The sequence below is a fragment of the Myotis nattereri genome, assembly GCF_964212035.1.
Source record: "Myotis nattereri genome assembly, chromosome: 2".
NCBI classification, from domain to species: Eukaryota; Metazoa; Chordata; class Mammalia; order Chiroptera; family Vespertilionidae; genus Myotis; species Myotis nattereri.
The window spans coordinates 23,726,446-23,753,355 of NC_138076.1; the positions used below are offsets into that span (position 1 = coordinate 23,726,446).

Below are 26,910 nucleotides of genomic sequence, written 5' to 3' on the forward strand. Positions count from 1 at the left end.
CAAACATGGCAAGTTTTTCTACCTCAGGACCTTTGCACTTGCTGTTTTCCTTGCTTAGAGGGCTTGTCCTTGGCTCTCCCTGTGACTCTTCCTTCTCAGCGAGGAAGTCTCGGTTTTAATCTCACCTCCTTCAAAGGGACACGATGCCCCTGCTACCTCTTTAATGTATTGTAAACATGTGATTCTTCTTTCTGTTTGTTTCATTATTGTCATTTGCCCCCTCAAATATCCTTCAGGAGGGAAGAGGGCATCCTTGTCTTTCCCACCAACATGTCCCTAGATTCAAAATGAATGAATGAATGAATGAATGAATGAATGATACATCAAACAAGAGATGATAATGGCCTGAACTAAAGCTGAGCATGAGGAGGAGGGAGTGGAATAAGGAGATATGAAGCAGCGAGACTCGATCTGGCCTGATGAGCAAACGGATGTGGGTGGTGAGAGAGAGGGAGGAGTAAGAGCGACATTTAGGTTTCTGGCTTGGGCAACCGAGTGGATGGTTATCCTTTATAGAGACAGAGAAAGTGGGAGAGAGATTTGTGAGGCATAATCAATGAGGTCAGTTGTAGAGAGGTGGGAGGCCCGGAAGCAATTAGCTATGGGAATCTAGAGTGAAGGAGAAAGGTCCAAGCCACAGACACATATTTAGGCATTGTCAACACTTGTGGTAGGTGAATCAAAGGGAAGACATCAATTAAATTAGGGGAGGAGAGGGTACGGGTGTGAATGGGAGAAACCAGAGTCGAGCATCAGTTCTTTCCAAGGACATGTCTCCCGTGGATAGAAGGGATAGCTGACTGTCAGTACTGTGCAGGCTTTCCTCGAGGCTTCATGGGATGGTTGGCCCCATTGCTGGCCACACAGGTGCCCGTGGTGCCAGAGCTCAAGAAAGGGTTTCCAGGGGCCACGTGGCAGATCCTCCCCTTGCCTGGCCTCTCCGAGAAAAGAACAAAAGGTTTCAGTCACCCAGAAGGCCAACCACGGATGAAGTGCAACATGGCCTTTCACCTGCTGCTTTGACATTGTGGGCAGGAATCTTATCAATGTAGTACGTGCACTTGAGACCAAGAACCACTTCCTCAGTCTGAACTCTGCTCAGGGGGAGTACAGTACATTCTGTCAGGGTGGGTAGGCCTATTTCCATCATTCTCTTTCACCTGTTTATTTGAATAAGGTAAATTTCAAATAACAATCATTTAAAATCATTAACAAAGAAAGGAGGCTATAAATGATAATTTTCTAAAAAGAATACTACAATTGGCTTTTCTTCCTTCTAGGTTATTTTTCTCCATAGGCTTTTCTGTTTCTTCCTGCCTGAGGGCTTCATTCTCTCAGAGCAACTTTCTCCACCAGCCATCGGTTGACTCACATCCAACTTTGATACCCACAAGAGGATCGGATTTATCTTCCCATCTCCACTTTGAAATCTCCCCCAAATAAGTTGACTAATTGGCCAGACGTGGGTCACAGACTCATCCCTGGACCAACCCACTGAGTCAGGTGGGAGGGACACCGTGATGGGTTCAAATCAGAGCAGGTACCCACTGGGGACTAACGGACTGTACCAGGAAGGCAGAGTTTCAGGAAAAACGTGGCTACTTCCCTCTGGAACCAGAGTTGAGGAGGGAGAAGGAGTATTTCTCAGGAGGGTACTGGTGGGGGGAGGGAGCCTTCTCCAAAGACGAGGTGTGTACAAGTGTACTGGGCAGACTACATGCCAAAACCAGTCCTCCGTAACCTGTAATTATACAACTGCTTTCCAGATTCCCCTTCCTCCCACCTCAACCCCTCCCAGCCCTCACACCAAATGCTCACTGGCTTTCCCCCAGTGAAAAACAGTGACTCTGATGGAAATAACATCATTCCTATTTTCTAGAATTATTAAGCTTTGTGCAAACTGTGCAGGCGAATGGCACCTTCTTACCAAAGTCACCTGAAGTGAAATGGGCGGAGGTGCTCTTTTCTTCATGAATTATTCCACCTGCCGTTGACTCGTCCATTATTTTACTTCCCCTTTCACATCTGTTGCTGGCTTGGCCCTCTACCACCTGCTGCTCGCTATTATTCCTCCTCTCCTCCACAGTAACAACCCCATTACCATTGAGGCCACTCTCTTTCCTCGGGGCAGCATGGGGCCCCCAGCAGCCCTGCCAGTGTGTCCACTTGTTTGGGAACAGTCGTGACTCCTATAATCATAGCACCAGCAGGGCCTCTAGCAATCAGCTGGTCTAATCCTTTTATTTTAGGGGGAGAGAAAATAAGGCTAAACGCTCCTTCCTGAGTTTGTTTAGGTCCCCAGTATGTGAATGGCAGAGGACAGCTAAAGTCTTGGTGTTTTCTGATTCCCAGCCCAGGGATGACTCCAGGAACTGGACAGAGTAAGTAACAAAAAAGAGAAACAGATGGTACAGAGAACCACTCAAGCAGTTCCTCAGGCCTCTGACAAAAATACCCACTGTCATCCTGTTCTAATTATTCTTTTAAAATAAATATGTCCCCTTCAGGGACACATCCACTGCAGGCTCTCACTGCGGGACAGGCCTCCCCTGCTTGCTCAGCTGATAGTTATCAAGCCATGACCAGCCTCGGCGGGGAATGCAACAAAACAAAACAAGACCAACCAACCAACGAACCAAACAACCAACCAAAACACACATTAGTTATGGTCCCTACCATCAGAAGAGTTTTCAACCAGTTTGGGGAGAAAGGCCAAGAATATTTGATCAGGGTTAGGGTACAAGGACTGTCAGAGAGCAGAGCATGTTAGAAAGCAAACAGGGGGGTAGGTAGGTAGAGACCAAGCTTCCTTACCCTTAGCATCTTATCATCATCTTATATAAAAGAAAAATGTAAACAAACAAAAACTCCCCAAGCTCCATACAGATGCCCCCAAGTTTCCTCCAGTTTACTCTAGTCGTTGAGTAAAAATTATAATTACTGTGGAAAAAGGATAGACATCTAGTGCCAGGAGTTCAGAGGAGGAGAAGACTACCTACTGGGCTCCAGCTCTGGAAAGGGGAACTGGGCGTCATTGGCCCCCCATGTGACATGCAGTGAACTGAGATCCTTTTGACTGGAGGGGACGAACTAGGACCAGAACTCAGAATGTCTGTTTTGTTTATTTTCAAATAAGCAACGGATGCACACAGTTTAAAAAGGCAGTTAATAATACTATAAGGCTTGTAACAAAAAACATAGCTCCATTTCTTTAATTGCTGCCCTCACCCCAGAGATACTTACTTTAAACTCAGCCATGTCTTATGCTTTTTATGCTGCTAGCTTTTGACTTTTCCTTCTACGAACGTCTTATTATGGAATATGAGATTTTAGCTTTCTTCCTACTCTACCTTCCAGTTGCATAAACACTTTTTGTAAAGTCAATGTTTAATGTTTACATCAGCATTTATGTAAACACTGTTCGGAGGAGAGTCATGTAGCAGATCGTGATCCCTTTTTCTTTCCTACATAATTTTGTTTTTCCTGGAATTAATAACTGCCTCTTTATTGTTACTATTGTTTAATTGGGTTTTTATGTATCTGTCATTAATTCATTCTTCCAACTTTATAAGTTATAAAATTATAGTTTAAGTATAAAATTCTTAATTTTATAATTAAGACTCTAATTTGATTAATAAGAATTAAGAATTACTATAAAATTCTCCCAACATTCACACACATCAGGTGATCTCCCTGTTTATTTTTTTCTTCGGAGAGCTCCAAGTTCCAGCAATCTTGAATTTCTCTGTCCTCCAGCTCTGATGTGACTGTCTTTTCCCTCGGTTGGATATTCAATTATTATTTTGAAACTTCATCTTCATCCTGGGAATCCCCTCCACTTCCCTCCTGTGTTAGGCCTACATTTTCCAGGGACCTTCTTAGTTTGTCTACTCCCTTGTTTTAGAGGAACACATCTTCCAGTAGCTTCTTGAGAATGGGTGAATGGGAAGTGAGTTTTTTAAGTTTATTTTTATTGTTGACACTATTGTCTCCATTTCCCTCCCCAGCCCCCTTTTGCCCACCTCCACCTAGCCCCTTCCCCTGCTTGGGAAGTGAATTTTTTGAGACAATGTGTGCCTGAAGAGTACCTTTATTCTTTCTTTGTGATTGATTTATACTTTGGTCGGGTATAGAAGGGTAGGTTATAAAACATTTTTCTTTTTTGAGGTTGTTTGAAGGCCTTGTCCTCTTTGTCCTTTAATTCCAGTATTGCTGTCCAGAAGACTAATGTCATTCTGATTCCTTGACATCCTGAGTATGACCTGCTTTTCTCTCTGGAAGAAAACAAAAAGGTCTCTCTGGGGCCTCTTCTGTATCTCTGAAGTTCTGAAATTTTACAGTGATGTGTCTTGATATGGGTCTGTTTTTCATTCACTGTGCTGGGCACTCATTGGCCCTTTCAATTTAGAAACTGATGTACTTAAGTCCTAGGATTCTATCTTTAATTAGTTGCTCTGTTTTCTCTTTTTGCAACTTTTATTTAGCAGATAGTGAGTCTCCTGGGCTTGTATCTAGTTGTTTTCCACTTTTCTACTTTCTAGTTTTTTGTTTTTCAATTTCACTTTCTGGTAAATTCCTCAACTTTATATTTCAACCCTCCTGTTGAATTTTTTTTTTTTTTTTTTGGTCAACAGATTTTTAATCTCCACGAGTTCTTTCTTCTTCTCTTAATGTTTTCCTCTCTTTAAAGAGCATCTTGGTTGGAGTTTTTGGTTTGTTGTTTTAATGATGATTATTTTAAAAATGAACATAGTATCTTCTTTTACTTCAATATGATAGTAATTTTTTTCTCTCCCTGGATTGTCTCTGTTTCTTCCACGTTTCCCCATATTGCCATATTTGTTTTTCTTGATCTTTCTTTTATGTTGGAGGATTCCCTCAAATAGTTGGTGGCACTTGATGCATGGTTCCAGAACCTTGATCCAGGACACATGTTGAGAAAGGGCAAAGACTCCACTCTTGACCAGCAAGGGAAATGGGGCCAGGTTGAGGATGGGACTAGGTATTAATTAGATGATGAATTAATTAAAATATATGTACTGAGTATTCACTATGTTCCAGCCATTGTGGTAGGTAAAGGGGTATAAAAATGAGTAAGATATTTAGAGTCCAGTAGGAAAGAAAAACAGGTAAACAAATACAACATAATGTAATAAGCATACTTTACGTTCAACGAACATTCATTTAATCTCTACTGTATGCTAGGAACTAGGCACTTTCATTTCATTTATTCCTTACAACAACATCGTGTGTTACGCATGATGATTCCTATTTTAATATAAGAAAACTGTCAAAAACAGAGTAATATACAGGTGCTATTAAAACTGAGAGGTGAGATCGCTCTTTGGTGCCTCTTTGGCCAGGCACCCGGGGCACTGAAGGCAGAGAGGCTCTGCCTGGCACTGAAATTCCCGGCTCTCATCCTTGGGCATCCCTCCCTTTTACCTCCTTCCTCCCAACTCCAGGTCTAAGGAAGCGTCTCAGGCAGGGTCAGAGGGAGAAAAGGAGTTCCACAGGTAACCCGCAGTGCTTGGGGGCACTGTCTTCAGTATGGAAAGGACGAGGGGAAGACAAGTCATGAAAACCTTGAACTAAAGGTGTCCCAACCACAGGAAACTCTCAGACGTGCGGTCCTTTGTCTTTCTCATTTTTATTTTCCTTTCCTCTTTCTTGTCAATAACAAATTTATTGAGACAGTGGCTAGGGAAGGTTCATGAGGGCGGAGGAACAGGGCTGGGGGTAAGGGGAGTAAATCTAGAGAGTTTTTTTTTATTAAGGTAGACCAGCTGTCCCCCAGAGGGAGATCAAGGGATCACGTGGGTGAATTGGAGAGAGGGAAACACACATGCACACACACCCTTTCTAAACGTAATCAGTTTTTAAAACTCTGTCTCTAAAACAGGAACTTGCCTTGGGTGTCCTGAACCGAAGAGCACAGAGCTTGCCTTCCTCCTCTTCACAGTCATCTTGTCCTTTGAAGCAGAGAGCCCTGCTCTTCCACAGCCAGGGCAAGGTAAGTGGAGCCCGAAGGCTCACAGGGACACCCTGGGGCTCCTTTCACTTTTGTTAACTACGGATTAGGTCGAGAAGGTTCTTTGGAAGGTGGTGGGAGCCCGAACTCCCCATGTATTGAGAAAAGGAGGCGGGGAGGGGTGCAGCCAGAGATTTTTGCCAAATTACAGATGGAGCCAGCTAGATCCAGAACAATTCCCAAAGGAGGCCACAGGAAGGCCAAAAAAAGGCTTGAAATTCAAATTATTTTTGGTGCCTGGGAGATGGAGGGGAGCGAGCGAGGATAGTGCTAGTACCTAGGACCGGAAGAGGGAAGAAAAACCAAAAGGCTTGGCCAGTATCTTTCTTGAGGAGCAGCTCCGGAGAGCACCGAATATTATCCAGAATGTGGCTGGCCTTGAATAATATTTTTTATGACGTGTCCACAGGGTAGACTGTGAAAGAGAAAATTCACAAAGTTTACATCAGTTTGGTTCTGACCTGAAAGCAGCAGCTGCTGCCTCTCTCCGTCCGTCGGCCTCTGTGTCGGAGGTGACAGGACAGGGCGCTGTGCCCACACTGCTCCTCTCACCCCGCTTCCCGGCCAGGCCTTCCTCCCGCGGCCGACCGGCTCCATGAATGTTGTCCACCCATTTTTTGATGGTTGTTTCTGCACACACTTTTGCCGTTTGGGTAGGAAGGATGGGGAAAAGGTAGGGGGAGAGATAGGACGGACGACACCACGATGAGAGATGGGAAAGCAGTAGCTCCATCGGAGAATGAGGTAGAGGGAGAAGGAAAAGGCTCAGGACCTCAGCCTTCTCAGCTCTCATTTTTCTCATCTCTTAAAATGGGGGACTGGGCACCCAGGTAAAGTTGAAATTTAGGTAAACAGCAAATAAATTCACTCTGACATTACAATTCTGTGTATTTAGGTTGTTTTTAAATCACCTCACTGCAGTGATGTTTATGCCTTTTTTTTTCTTTTCTTTTTTGGTTAATCCTCACCCGAGGATATTTCCCCATTGATTTTTAGAAAGAGAGGGAAAGACAAAAGAAACATCGAAGTATGTGCCGTTGACCAGAATAAAACCCGGGACCCTTTGGTCCAAAGACCAATGCTCCACTCACTGAGCCAAACCAGCTAGGGCATTGCAGTGATGTTTAAACGACAAGTACCCACAGGGGAGGGACCTGCCTGAGATGGAGTGAGAGGTCTTCCCTGCTCCCACCTCGCCTTTCACAGAGTCCTCTCTTTCTTGTAAAAGAAGGGGGCAAAAGGCATTGTCCTTGGATTTAAAAAAACATCCAGGGCCAAGACAAGGGACACTTAGGAATATTTGTGTTTGTGTTGAGAAAGCAAAAGCTCTTTTAAACAGATACATATCATTTCACCAGTGAAGTAGTTTCCAATTTATGGCAAAAACCTGGAGAAAAGCCTAATTGAGTTACCACTGATGGATCAGTACAATAATTTTTATAAACAGACTTTATTTATTTTTTAAGAGCAGTTTCAGGTTCACAGCAAAACTGAGCAGAAAGCACAGTGAGTGCCCATAGCAACCTGCCCCCTCACGTGCACAACCTTCCCAATGGATAACTGTTGAAGGAAGAGCCATTTCTAAGTGACATTGACCTATGGCTCGAAGGAGTTCAAAGAATGGAATGACATTGCCAAATTCAGCCCTGCTGAAAAACGAATTTAAAGTTTCCTGGCAAAGGTGAACTGACTAGAAAACTTCACATCGGGTTTGAGTTCATAAGCAGTTAAGTCATTCCAGGTTCCCCTCTGAAGCCATACGTCCAGAAATATGTCCTGATTTTCCTTCTTTCTCATCAGCCCTGGACATTGTCATAACAGAACTCCTACAGCCCCAGCTACTTAGCAATGTGAACAGGTTTCTCAGCACCTACACTCATGAAAATGAGAAATAGGGATGATATTGATGGTCAATGTGCTCATTCTTGCCAAGAGTCATATTAATTGATGGATATTCGAACTGTTACATGTATGTGTAAATATATAGAAAGACATTATTTTTAAAAGTCCACCCTCATCCATCTCATTAAGAGAATGATTTCCAATATTTTACTCTTTTTATGTTTAGAGAACAATAAAATACATGTTTATTTTGTTACTAATCGTTGTAATGATGAATTACAACTCCAAGACTGTTTTAGCACTGGGAGGCTTATGGTCACAAGATGTTTTTTAAATTGTAAAATCAATTTACATATGCATTTTTGTTTCAGAACATATGATAGGGTATCAAAAGATTATTAAATAATAAAGATGTCATAAGAATATGTGACATTCGGATACAATCCTTTAGGGAAAGTGGGATAGAAATATAGTTCAGGGAAAGGAATGATTTAATATTCTGACAAATAACTGTTTATTTTGAAAAAGGGATGATGGTGTCAAATAACTGCGGTACTTAGATTCTATTGGATACATTTAAAAAGAGTGCTATAACCATTTTATTTTAAAACACTACTTGTTAACAATCTGCAGAACACATCCTTTTCAACCACTCAAGCTTATGATTAAAAGTTATAAGGGTCAACTTAAAAAAGTGTGTAAAGGGTTACCTTCTTTCCCAGTACTTTTTAAGGGGTGTAGTGAAGAGAAGTTTGGAGCCCACTGGTTTATATCATCTTCTTACTGACATTTCTGCTCATAACATAGTACTTCTATTTCTAGATCCTTTGCAGCTTTGAACAGTTAAAATTGTAGGCGTCATCCTACCTGTAATTTCAGAGGCTTCCTCTTTCCAAGTTCTTTGTCCTCACCATGCTGCCCATCTACTCTAAACTGGGTGGTAGCTACAGAGTCACGAACAAGGGCTTAAATTGGGCAAACTAGAAATAAATCAGCCCCTGGACCTCACAGCCGAACTATTTCAAGAATATGCAGTTACATTTCAGTGGCCGTGATTTGACTCATGGTGTAGTCAGTAACATATAATTACGAGACGCATTCCAACGGACTTCTAACTGTAATGTTTGCTTGTCACCTTCTGACTACCCGGGAGCCACAGCAGTAACTAATTCAAATGATCTAACCAACCCTGATGTGCACCCTGTCATAGGAAAGTGACTTTCTTGCATACCAGCTGAGGCCTCAGGGGGAGTTTCTCCAAGTATTAAACACTTTCCTTTTTAAGGAAGGCAGGAAAATGGATGGAAGCAACCCTATGCCTGAATGGCTGAGGAAACAGCCATGGGGGAAACTATGAGATATGGATTGTAGCAGTTGAGGTAGGAGAGAAATAAAGCACTGCTCTTCATATCAGAACTAAACAATGAATGTCAGGTCACCACAATTTCAATACAGCCACAGGGTGTGAAACTGCTTCGCCAGTCTGTGGAGTTTGTAGTGGCCATGGGTCGAGCGGGTCCTGTCTCACCACAGGTGATTTCTGAAACTAGATAACATCTATTTAAGCACGAAGCCCTGTCAGTGTTTGTTAGCTTTAACTTTTTCGTCAATTAAACCTTTTATTTTGAGATCATTGTAGATTCCCATGCAGTTGTAAGAAATAATCCGGAGAGATCCTGTGTACCCTTTACCCAGTTTCCCCCGAGGGTGGCATCTTGTGAACCACAGTACAACCTCACAATCAGGAAAGTGAGTCTTTTGCAGCCAAGAGACAACATTTCCATCGGGAGGAGGGTCCCGGTGGCACCCTTGTATAGCTACACGCACGTCCCTCCTACCCCACACCCTTCTTAACTCTTGGCAATCACTCATCTGCTCTGTTTCTCTAATTTTGTCATTTTAAGAATGTTATGTGAATGGAACCAATCATACAGTATACCTTTCGGGGCTGTCCTTTTTCCACTTAGCATAATTCTCTAAATATTCATTCTGGCTGTTGCCTGTATCTATAGTTTCTTCGTTTTTATTGCTGAATAGCATTCCATGCTATGGATCTACCACAGTTCGTTTAACTGCTCATCAGCTGAAGGACATCTGGGTTGTATCCAGTTTTGGCTATTATCAATAAAGCTGTTACAAGCATTCATGTGTAGGTTTTGTGTGTGTGTGTGAATTTAAGTCTTTATTTCTCTGGGATAAATGCCCAGAAGTGTAATTGTTGGGTCTTAAGATAGTTGCATCTTTAGTGTTTTTAGATACTGCCAAGCTGTTTTCCAGAGAGGCTGTACTATCTTACATTTCCACCAGCAGTGAACCACGATCCATTTCTCTTCATCCTCACCTGCATATGACATTGTCACTATTTTTTTATTTTAGCCATTCTGATAGGTATTTAGTGGTATCTCATTGTGGTACAATATTTTTTTGGTATCTTTTGAATTTCCCCACTTTTATTGTGATATAATTGATATAATATTGTATTAGTTTAAGGTGTACACATAATGATTTGATATATGAATGTATTGCAAAATGATCACAACAATAAGTTCAGTTAACATCCATCACCTCACATAGTTACAAATGTTTTCTTTTCTGTAATGAGGACTTTTAAGATCGATTCTCTTAGTAACTTTCAAATATACAATACAGTATTAACTATAGTCACCATATTATTCATTATATTCCCAGAACTTATTTATATTATATTTGTTCCTTTTGACAACTTTCACTCATTTACCCACCCCCAACTCCTGCTTCTGGCAACCACGAATCTGTCCTCTGTTTCTATGAGTTCTTTTTTTTTAAGATTCCACATATAAGTGAGATCATATAGTATTTGTCTTTCTCTGTCTGACTTACTTCACTTAGCATCGTGTCCTCAAGTTTCTTCTACGTTGTCACAAATGGTAGGATTATCTTAATTTTCATGTCTGAATAATATTATATATTTAATGTTATTATATATCACACTTTCTCATCTATTCATCCATCAATGGACACTTGGGTTGTTTCCATGTCTTGGCTATTGTGAATAATGCTGCAATGAACATGGAGATACAGATATTCTCTTTGCGATAGTGATTTATTTCCTTTTGAAATATACCCAGAAGAGGAATTGCTGGATCATATGGTAGCTCTATTTTTAATTTTTTGAGGAACCTCCATACTGTTTTCCATAGTGGAAATGCATCAATTTACATTCCCACCAACAGTGCACAAAGGTTCCCTTTTCTCAACCTCCTTGACAACACTTGTTATCCTTTGTCTTGTTTATAACAGTTATTCTAACAGGTGTGGGGTAATACTTCACTGTGGTTTTCATTCTTATTTCTCTGATGATTTGGGATGTTGAGCATCGGTTCATATGCCTGTTGGCCACTCACATGTCTTCTTCAGTTCCTCTGCCCATTTTTAAATAGGATTGTTTTTTTGTTTGTTTTTTTTTTGTTTTGTTTTGTTATTGGGTTATATGAATTCCATATATATTTTGGATATTAACCTCCACACCAGATGTATGATTTGCAAGTATTTTCTCCCACTCTGTAGGCTGACTTCTCATTTTTCTGACTGTTTCCTCTGTGCAGAAACTTTTTTGTTTGATGTAGTCCCACTTGTTTATTTTTGCTTTTGTTGCCTTTGCTCTTGGGGTCAAATCCAAAAAAATCATTGCCAAGACCAGTGTCAAGGAGCTTACCCACCACATTTAGTTCTGAAAGCTTAATAATTTCAGGTCTTCAATATTTTTAATTTAAACACGTTTCTTTTCACAGATTTTATTTGTAAAGTCATTTAAAATAATTTAAAAAATTTAAAGTATGGAACAGAAGATGCATAACACACAGTATCATATTTTAAAAGCACAAAAGAGTGTGAGTGAAACCTAAGTCTCCTCTTACCACCTCAGAGGTGAACTTCCCTCAGAGGTCACTGTTCCTACCAGCAAAACCACATGAAACTTTCCACCTAAAATAAAGGCACTGATCACTGTTCAGCCACCTTTTCCTACCCCAGTGCCATCACCAGGAATGATGAAGGTCGTCTTGAGCACAAATGACCTCTGAGAACACAGTCAGCTTCTCTTTCCCTTCCTTTGTTGTTGTCTGCTAATCTGTTTAGGGACAGAGGAATTAATTGAAGAAAGTCATTTCCCCCTCTATCTCTTCCCTTCTCCCATCTCCAATAGCTTTTCCATTCTGCTGTTGTTTCTAATTTGCTGAGGGCTAGGAAACCACATAATTGGACCTTTGGAAATTAGATACTCAATCAGAACTCCTAAGCAAGCCTAAGAAAGGCTCTTCTTATTAGTAATGCAGGGACTTAGTCTACTCAGAGGCCCTTCCCCTCTCAGCGTCTAAATTCAGGGTTCTGTTCCAGAGATTGACATTGCCAGAGGGCAACCTCTAGCTCAGGGTTGTGTTCCTGTGTATGTCTCTTCAGCAAGCCAGGACTGTGACATCTGAGATCAGACACTGGAGGGTGCATTTGGCTACTTACCCAATTAGAACATTCACAGCATCATTAAGTATTAGGTGTAAGGATACATTTAGCTTGTTATTGTTTAATTACTAAATGAAGGAGGTAAGCTGGACTGGGCTTAATTCTCCAGCCTTGTATTATACTTAATTTTAATATAGTTTGATAGACATGTGGAGTCATTATACAAATTATGATGAAATTTGAAAGAAGATTCCTGAGTAAATTACCTGTCTCCAGTGGCTCACACTGAATTTCAATAGGTCCCAGGGTTTAAGCTGTTAATCAGGTTTCATTGTATTTTTTCCAGTGGCAGGAGTTTTCATGTGAATGGCTATAACATTGGCTAAATTTTTTTGAAAAATGTGTCCACAGACTGACAAGTATTTTTAAGTTGAGGATAAAGTTAGTTCTGTGGTGTTTTGTTTGTTTGTTTTAATCACAAAGCATCTATGAGATCTCTGAGGTACTTTTAAATTAAAAACTATTTACTTGTAAAACTAACATTTTTTTCTGATCATAAAATAATACATACTTATTGAAAAATACTTGGAAAATTCAGGAATAAAAAAAAATTTCTAAAACTCACCTATAAATCTAACAGATAGTTACATTTTAAGTTTTATCCTTGCAAATTGAATATTTTTATTATTAAACACACACATACACACAAATTGATTACCTCTGCGGAAGAAAACAGTGTTTAGAAGACATGCGTGGAAGAAATATTTGTGCGTTCTTACTATTTGTACCACTTGAACTCCATACCGTGTGCATGTTTTTCCTATTAACAAAACATTGGAAAGACATACATCTATCTGTCCAAATATCCCTTTTTCTTTTCTTTGTTTTGTAATAATCAGCTCATATTGAGAACCACTGATGGAAAAGTCCACCCACTTAACTGACTGCCATAGGAATCGCTTGGAAAACTGGACGGAGTTTATTCTAGCTAACAACTTTGATTATATTCATCCACAGTATTTGCTAATAGTAGCCCGCATGTAGGCTCAGCGCTGAGGAAAGGAATCATGTAACTAGCTTAAGCAAAAATAAAGTTAAATATACTGCTAAACGTGGTCATGGATTCAAAGCTAAGGTATTTATTCCTCCTCTCTCTCGGAATCCACAGGCCCAGTTCTTCCCACATAATCACAGGGCATCGCTGGGGATGCAGAATCCTAGCAGTGCACTGCGCTTACTCAAGCGGACAGAAAAACAATGCCATCAGCACGATCGATAGGGACGGTGCATTTAGCAGGCAGCCTGTTATTTCTGGGGACAGGATGCGCACTCAGTTTTGAGGTTTATGTTCGTGCCAGGTTTAGCAGGATAGCCACGTTTTCTAAACTTTGTGACCATGACATAATGTTGGCACGTGTATGTAACGCATGTATATGTATATACGTGTGTCTGTGTATAAAAAATACTATAGAATGTGTGGCTGAAACAACAGACATATATTTTCTCACAGTTCTGGAGGCTGGAAGTCCAGGATCCATTAGGTTCTGGGGAGACCTCTCTTTTTGCTGTGTGTTCACATTGGCTTTCCTTGGTGCCTGTGGAGAGAGGGGAGATTTTTTTCTTCTTCTTTTATGGACACCAGTTCTATTGGATTAGAACCCCACCCTCACAACCTCATTTAACCTTAATTACCTCCGACCTAAAGAAATCTCATTTCTAATTAAGTCTTTAACATATGATCTTGGAAGTGTTGGGCACAATTCAGCACATCTATACTTATTTTTTTTATAAGTTTTATTTTATACACAAATTTCCAGGTATCCCACCAAATTTTTTATATTTTTTGTTTTACTTTATTACTGTTCTGTCCTGCTGTTTCCCTTATCCTATGAATGGAAATTGCCAAAGTTTCTTCCACTCCCCAATTTTCCCATTTTTAAGGCTCTGAGAATTTGAGCTAAGAGATAACCCTGATGTTGAACAGAGATCACTGAACTAGGATTTAGAACTCATGGATTCAACTCATAACTGGCTGTGATTCTGAGACTATACCTCTTCTGAAAACCTACGTGGTCCCACCTGTAAAAGGGGATTAATAATCTCCAGTCCTGTGAAAGTGGAAAGGAAGAATAGTTAATAATTTATCACATAATGCTAGCTCTCCGTAATAAGTTTCAAAATGAGATGCAAAGATTTTAGTCCAATGGTAGACTGATTTTTAAAAATGTAACAGACATTCTCAGTATTTACCATGTGTCCTAAAAACACTAACCCACTCAATCTCAACAACAATAGTATGAGGTAGGTTATCTGTTATCACCGCCTTTCCCCTTTTACAGAAACACAGAGAAAGAAGTAAAGTTACTGGTCCATGGCTATCCAGCTAATTAGTGACAGAGTCAGGCGTCAAACCCTGGCAGCTTGGCGCTCAACTCCAGTTACTGTGCAATCACTATGAAATTGCTTACTCACTTCTAATTGTGTCACTTCTGTGCTCAAAAGCCTTCCGTGGCACTTGATGCCTAAAGTAATAAGCACAACTTCTTAGCTTAGCAATAAGGACCCTCCAGCTACCTTTCTTTCTTGTTTTGTTCCCCATGAAAACCCTTCATCAGACCTTTCGTGCTCCAGCTGAATTGGACCAGTCACACTTCCCTGAATGGATCCCATGCCTTCCTGCCTCTCTGCTTTGCCTTTGACAATCTCTTGATCTGGAATCCACCTTGTCGCACCAACCCCTCTCCACCTGCTGCATCTTATCTTTCCTTCAAGGTCTTTCTACAATGCCCTTCGTACATTTTCTCCTGCGCCTCTCAACCCCAGCTGGTTGTGATTTCCCACAGAATTTTATCTCTTCCCTCCTCTCTGCATCTATCAGTTTCTGGCTTTTATCATAGTTATTTCTGTACATGTTATATTCCCTCCCTAATAAATGATGGGCTCCTTGAGGGATGCAGTATGTTTCCTCATAGAGCTTTTTAAATTTTTTATTAAAATTTTAAATCATTATTGTTCTTCCCTCAGAACCAAATGCATGCATACTTATTTTTAAGTATATTTTATTGATTTTTTACAGAGAGGAAGGGAGAGGAATAGAGAGTTAGAAACATCGATGAGAGAGAAACATCAGTCAGCTGCCTCCTGCACACCCCTCACTGGGGATGTGCCCACAACCAAGGTACATGCCCTTGACTGAAATCGAACCTGAGACCCTTCAGTCTGCAGGCTGACACTATCCACTGAGCCAAACCGATTAGGGCGCATGCATACTTATTGCAAAAAAATTAAACATTACAGAAATCCATCTCTTAGAAAGTGAGATCCACTATTATAGCTCCTCCGTCTCTGCCCTAAGAAAACTGGGATTAACAGGTTGGAATGCAGTCTTCTAGATTTTTTTCATGTAATAGGCATGTATAATTTTTATTTAGAGAACTGGGGTCATACTATAAGACAGCTTTGTACTTTCTTTCCACATAAAATATTTAGTATTTTTTTACATAGAGATGTAGCTCATTTTTTTTTTTTAAATATATTTTATTGATTTTTTACAGAGAGGAAGGGAGAGAGATAGAGAGTCAGAAACATCGATGAGAGAGAAACATCGATCAACCGCCTCCTGCACATCCCCCACTGGGGATGTGCCCGCAACCCAGGTACATGCCCTTGACCGGAATCGAACCCGGGACCTTTCAGTCCGCAGGCCGACGCTCTATCCACTGAGCCAAACCGGTTTTGGCGTAGCTCATTTTTTTAAACAGCTGCATAGTATAAGATTGTATGAATGTACCAGTGTTTACCTGTTAAATCCCTTGTTAATGATCATGAAAGTGATTTCCAATGTTCACCATTATAAACAATGCTTCAGTGAGTATGTGTGTATATAATCCATGTACATATACACATTCCATATATACACATACACACCATATGTACCACATATACCTTCAGATGCTTTTCCGTAGGACATATCCTTGGGCACGAAATTGCTAGGTAAAATGGAATAGAGATTCTAAATAATAAATACCAAAAAATGTGGAGGGGAACGAGTTTTGGTTTATACCTTTCTGTATCCTTCATAAACGTAGTGGCTAAGAGGCAGGCTCTGGCACCGGGCTGCACAAGTTGGTCTCTGTGTCTCAGTCGCCTCATCTGTAAAATGCGGTAATAAGAATAACTTGGTCCCAGTGTTATAAGACTTAAATGAGATAATACACGTAAAGCAATTAGCATTTAGTAAGTATTTGGCAAATAAGTAAATGCAAGGTAGATGGGAGGAAACATGGTAAAAGGTTCAGATAATTGTTTGTTAAATGGATAGGACTGAATAGAACAATAGTAAGATTGAGTAATCTTTCTGGAAATGGATGGTGTTTTGCTATTGAAACCAGTAGTAACTATTAATAAAATGACCAGCTAGTGTTAGAGGTGCAGTGTGTGGCCCTGGAGCAATTTATCTTTGTGTAAAATTAACTGGCCTGAACCAGGATCAAACAGTGACTTTGGCCTCTTCAGTCCCACAGTTTCCCCAACAGCACTAACAGGCCCCAGCTGCAGCCTGGCACCTTATATAATGGGTATCTCTGAGGACAGAGAACAATGCAGTTCCCTGAGGGACCCTCGCTCACCACTGAAGGTTAGGTCCTCCCGTCACCCAGCCATTAACATGGAAAAGTAGTAGAAATGCATAAGTAAATGGCCTGAGTAGAGTAAAAGGCATTCTGGTTAGATTCTTAGGTTCTGGGCCAGAAGTCTCCATCTTCTTGGGAAAGTTTCTATATCAGTGGTCAGCAAACTGTGGCTCGGCAAACCGCGGCTCGTGAGCCACATGCGGCTCTTTGGCCCCTTGAGTGTGGCTCTTCCACAAAATACCGACTTCTGCGCATGGGCCACGAAGTTTCAATCGCACTGTATGTGCACGCCCGCACGTGGTATTTTGTGGAAGAGCCACACTCAAGGGGCCAAAGAGCCGCATGTGGCTCGCGAGCCGCCGTTTGCCGACCACTGTTCTATACCAATACTAGAAGATTGAGAGGATAGTCAACTATGGCTTCTAGATCCAGCTCTGCCACTAACTAGCTGCAAAAATGTGAGCAAACTGTTGAACCTCATCCTGCATTGATACAGTAAGAGGACTTAACCCAGGGGTGGGCAAACTTTTTGACTCGAGGGCCACAATGGGTTCTTAAACTGGACCGGAGGGCCAGAACAAAAGCATGGATGGAGTGTTTGTGTGAACTAATATAAATTCAAAGTAAACATCATTACATAAAAGGGTACGGTCTTTTTTTTTTTTTAGTTTTATTCATTTCAAACGGGCCGGATCCGGCCCGCGGGCCGTAGTTTGCCCACGGCTGACTTAACCGCTGATGTGGAAGGCCCTTTTGTGGACACTCTTTTCCCCGCAGGCATTCACATTTTCTGACACCAGTGCTATTTATTGCACTGAAAAAAACTAACGCATGAAATCAGGCAATGGAAATACTTTCAAAATGTGTCAGTCATGAGACGGAAAAGGGTGACAGCAGGATGCAGAATGGATGGACACCTGCTCTGTGGTGCCCACTACAGGAGGAGGTGGGGGGGCGGTCCTCTGAGGAAACCCCAGGAAATCCAGGGGTAAGGGAATGGAATCAGGGCAGCCATTGTAGTCTAACTGGGGGCAGGTCCTGGCCAGGGTCAGATGCAGCAGAAAATGAGGCCCCCTGACAATGAGCATCACCCCAAGTGCCCTGATGACCCTCCCCCCGCAACCTAACATGTTCTTGCCCCCCACCGCTGGAGTCAAATTGTACTCCATCTTCTTCTTCTTTTTAATCTTTATTGTTGAAAGTATTACATATGTCCCCTTTTCCCCTATTGACCTCTCCCAGCCCGTCCCCAACCCCCACCCCAGGCCTTCACCACTGTACTGTCTGCGTCCATGTGTTATGCATATATACATACAAGGTCATGGGTTGATCTCTTCCCACCCATCCTCCCCTGTCTTCCCTCTGAGGTTTGACAATCTGTTCCAAGCTTCTCTGTCCCTGGATCTATTGTTGTTCATCAGTTTATGTTGTTCATTGGATTCCACATATGAGTGAGATCATGTGATACTTATCTTTCTCTGACTGACTTATTTCACTTAGCATAATGCTCTCCAGATCCATCCATGCTGTTGCAAATGGTAAGAGTTCCTTCCTTTTTTATAGCTGCGTAATATTCCATTGTGTAGATGTACCACAGTTTTTAATCTACTCGCCTGCTGATGGGCATTTAGGCTGTTTGTACTCCATCTTCTTAAGCCTATTTCAAAGCTCACCTCCTTCTTGAGAACCGGCCTCCACCCCCCACACACAGAGACATCTTTCTCCTCTAAAGGTTGACAGTATTCACTCTCTGTGCCATTTTACTCCCAGGGCACTTCTGGGCGGGACACCTGCCCAGGTGGGGCTTTGGGAAGAAGAAATGGGGATAAAGCTGGAGCCCGTACTCCAGCTCACCCCCTCCTTTCAGGGTGCCCTTCTACTGACACTGTATCCTCTCCACGGGACCCAAGGCCTTGGGCTCCTCTTGGCCTCCCAGGCATCCTGTACAGTAGTGCTAGGGAAATATTTGTGGTTCTGTGATTGAGTGACTCAGGCAGGCCCAACGTGGAGTTGAGTTTTATGGGTTTTAATATGAACCATACCATGAAATCTGAGCTTTTACCTCATTGCTCACGCTGGGAACCACCGGTTCCAGTCAGATTTGTTTGGGGCCGGGTGGAATTTCGTTTCTTTTCACTCTGAAAACCATAACCTAATTTTTAAATTAGAAAACACTTACACAGCATCTACCTCATTTTCGACAGGCATCTGAACACTACAAATATTAACTCGTTTACTCTCCATAATGACCCAGATGTAGAAACTGAGGCACCTGATGGTTCCGTCATTTGCCCAGGGATCAAAGCTAATAGGCCGCAGAGCTGGGATTCAAACCCAGGCCACCTGGTTCCAGAGAACATACCCGTCAACATGCTACGCTGCCTGAAACTTGTGAGTGACAACACTCTCAGGAGCAGCGAGAGGGAAAAAATGGACGTTGGTGTATTTATCGCAAAGGAAATGTGTTTTTTTTCTTTCTTTCTTGTGTTCCCCTTTCCTTCCTCATTCAAAGCAAAACGTTCTCAAGCGAACAGCCCCTTTTCACACCTGAGAGAGCCGTCGGCTCATTTTTGCTTTGGCAATCAAATGGAAGAGGAAGCGCGTGTGGTTTCATCACTGTGCTTTCGGGGTGTGTGCCGGCCTCGTCCTGGCTCCTCTGGCCCGGCCCCCTACCCCCAGGCTTTGTTGCCGCAGGTCCCGGAGACTCTGAAGGTGCCCGCCTTTCCCCCTGCAATCCTGGGATGTGGGCCAGCCGGCGTCCCTCCCGCAGAGCCAGTCCTTGTCCTGGAGCCTCAGGGATCGCCTTTTGCCCGCCTCCCCCTCCCAGCCGGGTAGGGCTCAGACTTGATTCACTGCATTTGCATCGCAATTCCCAGACACCGCACCTCCCGACCCTCCATCCCAGGGCGAACCCACGTCTCGGTTTGGGATGCGGATGGCCTGACCTGATGCATCTTTGACGTCTACTCCGCACGTGGGAGGCCGGCGTCAGAACCTGACCGACCTGCATGGATTAACTGTGGGACCCAGGGCGCATTACTTCATGCCGCCGCCTCTCGGTTTCCTCACCGTGACCGGGATGGCTCCCCATCCGGCTGCTGTGTGCTTCCAGGCGATAACGCAGAGCCTGGTCCGGCTCCCAGGAGTTCTGGGAGGCTCCCCTCGGCAGTTCTTACTTACCGCACGCCCGTCTGTTTCCCATTCCCCCCCCAGCGCCCTCCCGCTCTGCGGGCAGGAAGGGTGTCTGCGCCACACTCTGAAGAGGTCCCTGCACCTCCCGTTAGGACGGCAGGCCCCGCCGGGCCATGGGGACCATTTCATGACACCCCGGGAGAACCTCCGCTTCGTCTTTCGGGCCTCACCCTAGACCTAACCCCGCGGCCCCAGAAAGGCAAGGGGCACCGGGCTGCAGTCGCTGGGTGGGGCCTCGGGAAGAAGAACTGGAGATAAAGGGGGAGCCCGCCTCCTTCCTGCGAGGATGCCCTGGCCCCGGGCCCCCTTTCCCGCTCCGGACACCTGCTGCCCGGGGCCGAGCGCGCGGGCCAGGGCCTCCCTCCGCGGCCCGGTCCCACCTGCGCGGCCGCAGTCGCGGGCGAGGTGGTCAGGCCGCCTCCCGGGCGCCCGCCCCGCCTCCTCCGCGCAGCCCGCCGCGCCCGGCCGCGCCCCCTCCCACCCCGCGGCGCCCCGGCACCCCTCTCCTCCCCCAGCGGGCTCGGCGGAGCATTGTACTCACATCCGGGGCTGGGTTTTGCTTTAATGCGAAACGTAATTAACCCGGAAAAAAGAGCCGAGAGACAAGAGAGAAGGAGGGGGCGGGGCGGGGGGACCGGAGCGAGAGGAGCCTGAGGCACCGAGAGTTTGGCGGCGAGATAAAGAAACCCCCGGAGAGCGCCGGCCCCGCGGGCCGGAGGGGCGCGTCGCACCCCGATGTAACCCCCGCACCCTGCCCGAGCCCGGCCCCTGCGCGGCGGGGTAAGTGGGGTGCTCGCGGGCCGGGAGCGGAGGGGCGCGCTGGGGCCGGCGCGGGCTGGGGGCGCCGGGGGCGCACCGGCCCTGTGGCCGTCGGCCAAGGGGGAGGTCGCCTCCCCCAGCCCGGGAGAGCCTGGAGGCAGCCCCTCCCTCCCGTCCTCCGGAGCGTCCGGGGTGGCCAAGGTCGCCGCCGTCCGGGGTCGGGCCGCGGGGGTGGGGCCGCGGGGTGGGGGCGGTGTTCTGCGGGGCTGCCCGTTCTCACGTTTGCAGCGGCGGAACTTCGCTGCGGTTCTGGCGCTGGGGCAGCGGCCCCGCCACAGCTGCCCGAGCTGCGGGCAGGGCAGGAGAGCAGAGACCGTCCAGGCAAGTCCCTTGGGCACGGATTGGGCCGTGGAGACTCGTCTCTCTCTTTCCCTGTCACCTTATTCCAGGACAGGCCTAGCGTGCTTCCGTGGGGCGATCCCTTCCGTTCCCGCGGGTCCAGCCCGGGCCTTGGCCTTTGGGGACCCCAGGCTCGGGGGTGACTTGGAGGAAAACTGTCCTCAAATGCAGATTCGGTTCCAGGTTGGGAAAGCGCTTTGAGGGGATCTCTCTCTCTCTCTCTCTCTCTCTCTCTCTCTCTCTCTCTCGTTCTCTCTCTAACTTCTTCCTCACCTTACTTGCTTCCCTTTTCTGCTGCAGCTCTCCAGTTCTGAAGACTGTTATTTCATCAAGTTAAAAAAAAAGAGGAAAGGAAAAAAGGAGGCCTTGTAGGAAGGAAAAGTGTCCAGGCATGTCCTCCACTTGAGTCTTACACTTCTCCTCCCCCAGCCCAGCCCCCCCGCCCCCCCCCCAGCCTTTGGGCTTAAAGTTTCCTCCCTTCTTGATGAGTGTGGGTTCAAGCTGTGTCTTCCCCTTTGAATTCCACCCCCACCCCCCCTCCCTTTCTTTCTTTGGGACTCCGACTGGGGCTTTCTGAGGAGAGTAAACAGCAGAGAAGAGGGTGGGGGAACACATTCTCCCAGGATGCCAGCTGTGGCTCTTGGAGGCACCTCAGCCCACTGCGTGGTGGTTGCACTTGGGCTGAAGTTCCAAAATTGTTCGCCTGTTGTTCTTAATATATCTGACTAGGCCGGTCTCCTTTCTGAAGCTTCATCATTTTTCTTTGTTTGGTGGCAAAGCCTTCAGAAACAGCAAAGCCGAAGAGGTTGAAAGAATAGAAATGTTTGTTTTCCATTTTATTTGGATTCAGTTGACATCTGTTGGATAACAAGGACATGAAAGGCAGTGACGAACAGAAAGCAGCCTCTGGCTTTTAGGGAGCTTCCAGTCTAGGAAGCCAAACAGATTCCTAGAACACAAAGCTGTGTGCTCACATAGAGACCCAGCGTGCTTTGAGAAACCAGAGGAGGCTTTTAAAAAGCACTGTCATCACTTCAGATATTAACCTCCTTCACTTGAAGGCAGGTGACTCCTGTCATTGTGAAAGTCTAGCTTGTCGTCTAGACTCTGTGGCCAGCCCAGGGTATGACATCTACACGGTGCTGAGTAAATGTTGAATGAATGAATGAATGAATGAATGATGGCAAGCACAGGGGGTTATGTGCATCTGTCCAAATGGAAGGAAGAAGAGCAGTGTGGGGGTGCCTCCAGCCTGTGGAAACTCAACCCACCAAGCTGGTTTACTCTGGATGTTGCCTTTACACTTAAACAGTCTTCCGCCCTCTTTGTAAGCCCCCCTTTTTACAACGTGTGGCACACCTGGTGGAGCTCTCCTTGGCTGATGATGGGAGCCTTGCTCACTTCAGAGGTGGGTAATCACTTAGATATTGACTTGGAAACCACCTACTCTATGGTGGAGAGTTTGCAAAGCCTTCTCTTCCTTTGTTGGTGTTTTCTTCTGACTTCTGCAGAAGGGAAGTAGGGCCTACGAATCCCATCATGTCATCGCAGTAAGTCGAGCCATATTTAGCTCAGTATTTCACCAGGTTTAAAATAAACCCTGAAGACATGCAGGTTTGGGTGGTGCCTACCCCTGGAGAGATTCTGCAAAAGTGGGAAGGGAGAGGCGTCAGCCCGAATTGCCAGGTCCTCCCGAGCAGCCCCCTGCAGGCTTGCAGGGTGTTGTTGAGGTGCTGGGACTCCAGGAAGACCCAAGCAGCAGTTGCAGGGTCTTTATTGTGCACATCCAGTTGGCCCTTCATTGACTCCCTGTCTTCTTCCTGGGGCAGGTGGGCAGGTGGGCGATGCCCCTGTTAAAAGGCCTCAAATTAGATCTTGCTGTGGGCCACAGTGCAGTAAATACCTTCCAACTCACTGGAACTGCTGGGGCACTATTTATTCTGGCTGATCTAGTCCTAGAGCTTGGAAAAGAGGATCTGGGTGCTGGAACATTGGGTTACTCCATCTCTTCCCACCATGAGCAGTTTGGGCTGCCTTACTTTCAGTTTTCCGTCTGTCTTAGTGAGCTGATGGCACTCCGGCAATCTAATCTGTTAGACTTTGGAAGGGAAGGAAGCAGAGCAAATATTATGGTTTGACAGCCTATGGGGAGAGAAGAATCCTAGCCCTGCCCAATATAAGCCCATCATTAAGCCTGGGAATTGGACAGGGATGGGAGATAGGGCAGCGGAGCGGTGGGAGGGATGGGGTCCTTTCCTTCCCGTGCTGAGGGGGCCTGTGCTTAGTGTAGGGGGACTTGGAATTGACCTTTATTCCAAATCTTGTGCTACTCTGTTCTCCCCTCTTCTGGCCCCTGATGCTTGTTAAGCACAGCCAATCTTTCGGGCTTTATAACTTATCTTCTTTCTGAAAGCCCCTTCTCTGCCCTGACCTCCAGCGATTAAAGTGACTTGCAGAGGACTAGAGACTGGATTGGGCTCTCTCACCCCGGAGGTCCCAGCTCTGCTGGTGCAGGAGCTCCTGACACTGACACTGGGCAAAAGGCTTTCAGCTTTGGGCCTGTGATGTGCTTTTCTGCCCATAGAGGTCAGCCAGCTGAGATAAAGAGGGTGGGAAGCCAAGCCTGCTTGTCCATTAGCTCCTGGGAAACACTGCAGTTAAAGTGCAAAGGCTAGTACTTGCTGTGCTATCAGCTAGGACTCATATTTGGCCATCCACTTGCAAAGTGGCTCTCTGCTATTGTGTTCCTCCCTTGGGCGGAGCAGGAGGCAGCTCCAGCACCCCTTCGCTGGAACCCCATAGGCTCTGCTGGGTTCTGTTAACTTTCAGGGAAAGCTGGCCAAGATAGTCTTTGGATCTCTTGGATTTTTTTTCTAATCTCTTGGAGAATTTTATTTATTTATTTTTTTAAAATATATTTTATTGATTTTTTTTTTTTTTTTTTTTTTTTTTACAGAGAGGAAGGGAGAGGGATAGAGAGTTAGAAACATCGATCAGCTGCCCCCTGCACACTCCCCACTGGGTATGTGCCAGCAACCAAGGTACATGCCCTTGGCCGGAATCGAACCTGGGACCCTTGAGTTTGCAGGCTGACGCTCTATCCACTGAGCCAAACCGGTTAGGGCTTCTTGGAGAATTTTAGAGAGGTAAAATATGGTTCTTGAGCAGAGGCCAGAGGAAAGAAAATGTATGCCTTTCTTTGTGAGGGATAACAGTGTCATGGCCTTTCCGTTGATATTTGCCTATTGATACTTGAGTGGTAGAGGTGGCCCTGCAGCCCTGGCCCTGCATCGGCCAGCTTTGCGGAAGTCATGGTAATCATATACTACTTGTTAGGCACTCCTCGCATACAGACATCTTAACAACAACTGTTGCCCAGTGCCTACTCTGTACCAGACGTCCTGGTAAGCACTTTCACACCTTATTTATTTCATTTAATTCCCCACAAGCAACCTTTGAAGTAGGCACAGTGATGCTCTCCATTTTGCAAATGAGGAAACAGGCCCAGAAAGTTCATCAGAGTCTGACTCTAAAACGCAGCCTCTTTCACTGCACTCTACCACATCAATGGGTAACTGGAATCAGCACACCCTTTTTCACGGCCACCTTCTTGCAAGAGTTTCATCAAACCCACTCATGCTGATCAGTCACCTGCACATCCTCCTTGTCACACCCAGCCCCTCCCTAAATTCAGGGTTGTGAATTTAGACAGATGCACTTACCCTTTCCTCTGGCACTTTCCAAAGGCTAGTCGAGAGGAGAAACAACCATGCTTTCTTTTTTATTCCTTTTCCTACTGCCCACATTGTAATGGCTCATACTATCAAACTTTAAATGAAGATTGTAACCCTGGGACTCCTGTGTGGTTCTTGCTAGGAAGCCCTACCGTGAAACTGAACTCATTGAGTCTTCTAAGTGGGGGACTGGGACCGTTCTGCAGGTTGGAGATCTCCGTTTTTACAGGCTATTTATTTAAAAAAATATATATATTTTTATTGATTTCAGAGAGGAAAGGAGAGGGAAAAAGAGATAGAAATATCAATGATGAGAATCCTTGATTGGCTGCCTCCTGCACGCCCCCTAGCTGGCACCCTGGCATGTACTCTTGATTAGAATCATACCCGGGACCCTCAGTTCGTAGGCCAATGCTCTTACCCACTGAGCAACCGGCTCTGGCTTTACAGGCTATTTAGAAAACCGGTGTGGCAGCTCGCCTACCTGGTGACCTCGCTGGTGGAGGTGCCTCTGGAGCCTTGAGCCGTGGCAGGCCTTTGCTCCCTACTGGCTCCCGCAACCACATTTTCTCTGAACATCGATGAGGTTGCTGTAAGAGAGGTCATGGGTGTTTAAAATAGTTTGTTGTTTTTAGCATCGTTATTGCAGTGGTATCAGTGGTCAGTGACTCCTGCCGTTTCCCCCGCGTTTTTTCCCCTTGAAAGTTTCTTGAGTGTCTCTTGCCCTCCATTCAGAGTTCTTGGGTCGAGTGGGGACTGGGCGGCTGTCTGTGTCGAGGAGCTTCTTTTCTTAACTTCCCCATTCCTGTAGATGTTTGCATTCCTCACCCCGAACTTCCGTTGGGAACATGTTCCCAGTACATTCCCTTCTCTCTCAGATTACTCTCCTGCCATAGACTGTTTGGAGTTCGCTCTGATGACATTTTCAAAATGCAGCGAGATTGTAACCGTAGGAGGTAGATGCTCCCACACTTCCTAAGGTATCACCTTTGGCCCATTCTCAGGGATGTGTTCTGAAATAGCTCAGCCTGTGTTTGGCTGTTGTTGTGTGGTTTTTACGGGGCCCTGGGCATTGTTGAGGTCCCACAGTACACGCCCATGGGTGCTGCAGTTGAACAGAGGTGAGCACCCTGCTCACATGGCCCCGCATATCCCAGCTGCGTGCCGCTCTTAACCTCCACACCCCAGTTCCTGTCTGCTGCATCACAGTCCTCGCTGAGACCTCCGATGTCATTTCCCGATAGACTTTCTCCTGTAGAAATTGAGCAGTTTCCTGTTGGTGTCCCTGTTGCTCACGATGCTGAAGCTCCCACCCGCTTTCTCCCACCGTCAGCGGGCAATGCGACAGGGGTGTACTTACTGCATGCCCCGCTGCGTGGCAAAAACCGCCTTCCTGACTGTTTTCTGGACTGAAATTGCTGGAACTCCCTGTCCTGCCGACACCGAGTAACATGAAAGAAAAAATCTCCAAATTTAAAAAACAAATACATTTAAAAAACTTTTTTTTGAACTTTTGTTTTAAACTGGAGGTTAGATTATATCATAATGGGGCAATGCCATTTAAGACTTTATCTCTGTTACGCCTTTCTCATATTTTTATACGCCTCAGCAGTGTCAGCATGGTCAGGCAGAGCACTCTCCCTCACTTTATTCTTTCCCTTATCTCCAAACTGCATTACTGATCTTAAAAATCAAGATGTACAATACAGCAAACCATTGCTTGCATGACTTAGGAGCGCTATACTTTTCTTTAAAAAAATCTGTTCACCCATCTCTTTATCTAGCCATTTAGTTAAAAAATGTCAACCCTCTCTCCCAAGTCTGAAGAAGGAAAATTCCCCTGGGGGTCCTAGTTAGGCTCCCTTTTCTTTTGCGGGAGTGCTGG

At 45.0% G+C, this 26,910-nt stretch overlaps 1 protein-coding gene and 1 long non-coding RNA gene across 2 annotated transcripts in view; one reads left to right on the plus strand and one right to left on the minus strand.

The window, feature by feature from the left end:
• Positions 1–11,607: 11,607 nt before the first annotated feature.
• LOC308513119 lies at positions 11,608–20,036 on the minus strand. The gene is made up of 4 exons (XR_013995512.1): positions 19,887–20,036; positions 16,374–16,462; positions 13,819–13,905; positions 11,608–11,981 (listed from the first exon to the last, which is right to left on the minus strand). It is a non-coding gene; the product is annotated as an uncharacterized lncRNA (long non-coding RNA).
• Positions 20,037–20,749: 713 nt separating this feature from the next.
• PLEKHA2 (pleckstrin homology domain containing A2) overlaps positions 20,750–26,910 on the plus strand; it is a 57,424-nt gene continuing 51,263 nt past the window's right edge. Inside the window, exon 1 of the mRNA XM_081082918.1 lies at positions 20,750–20,913. The gene's annotated coding sequence lies outside the window, so the exon portion shown is untranslated. The remainder of the gene's footprint in view (positions 20,914–26,910) is intronic.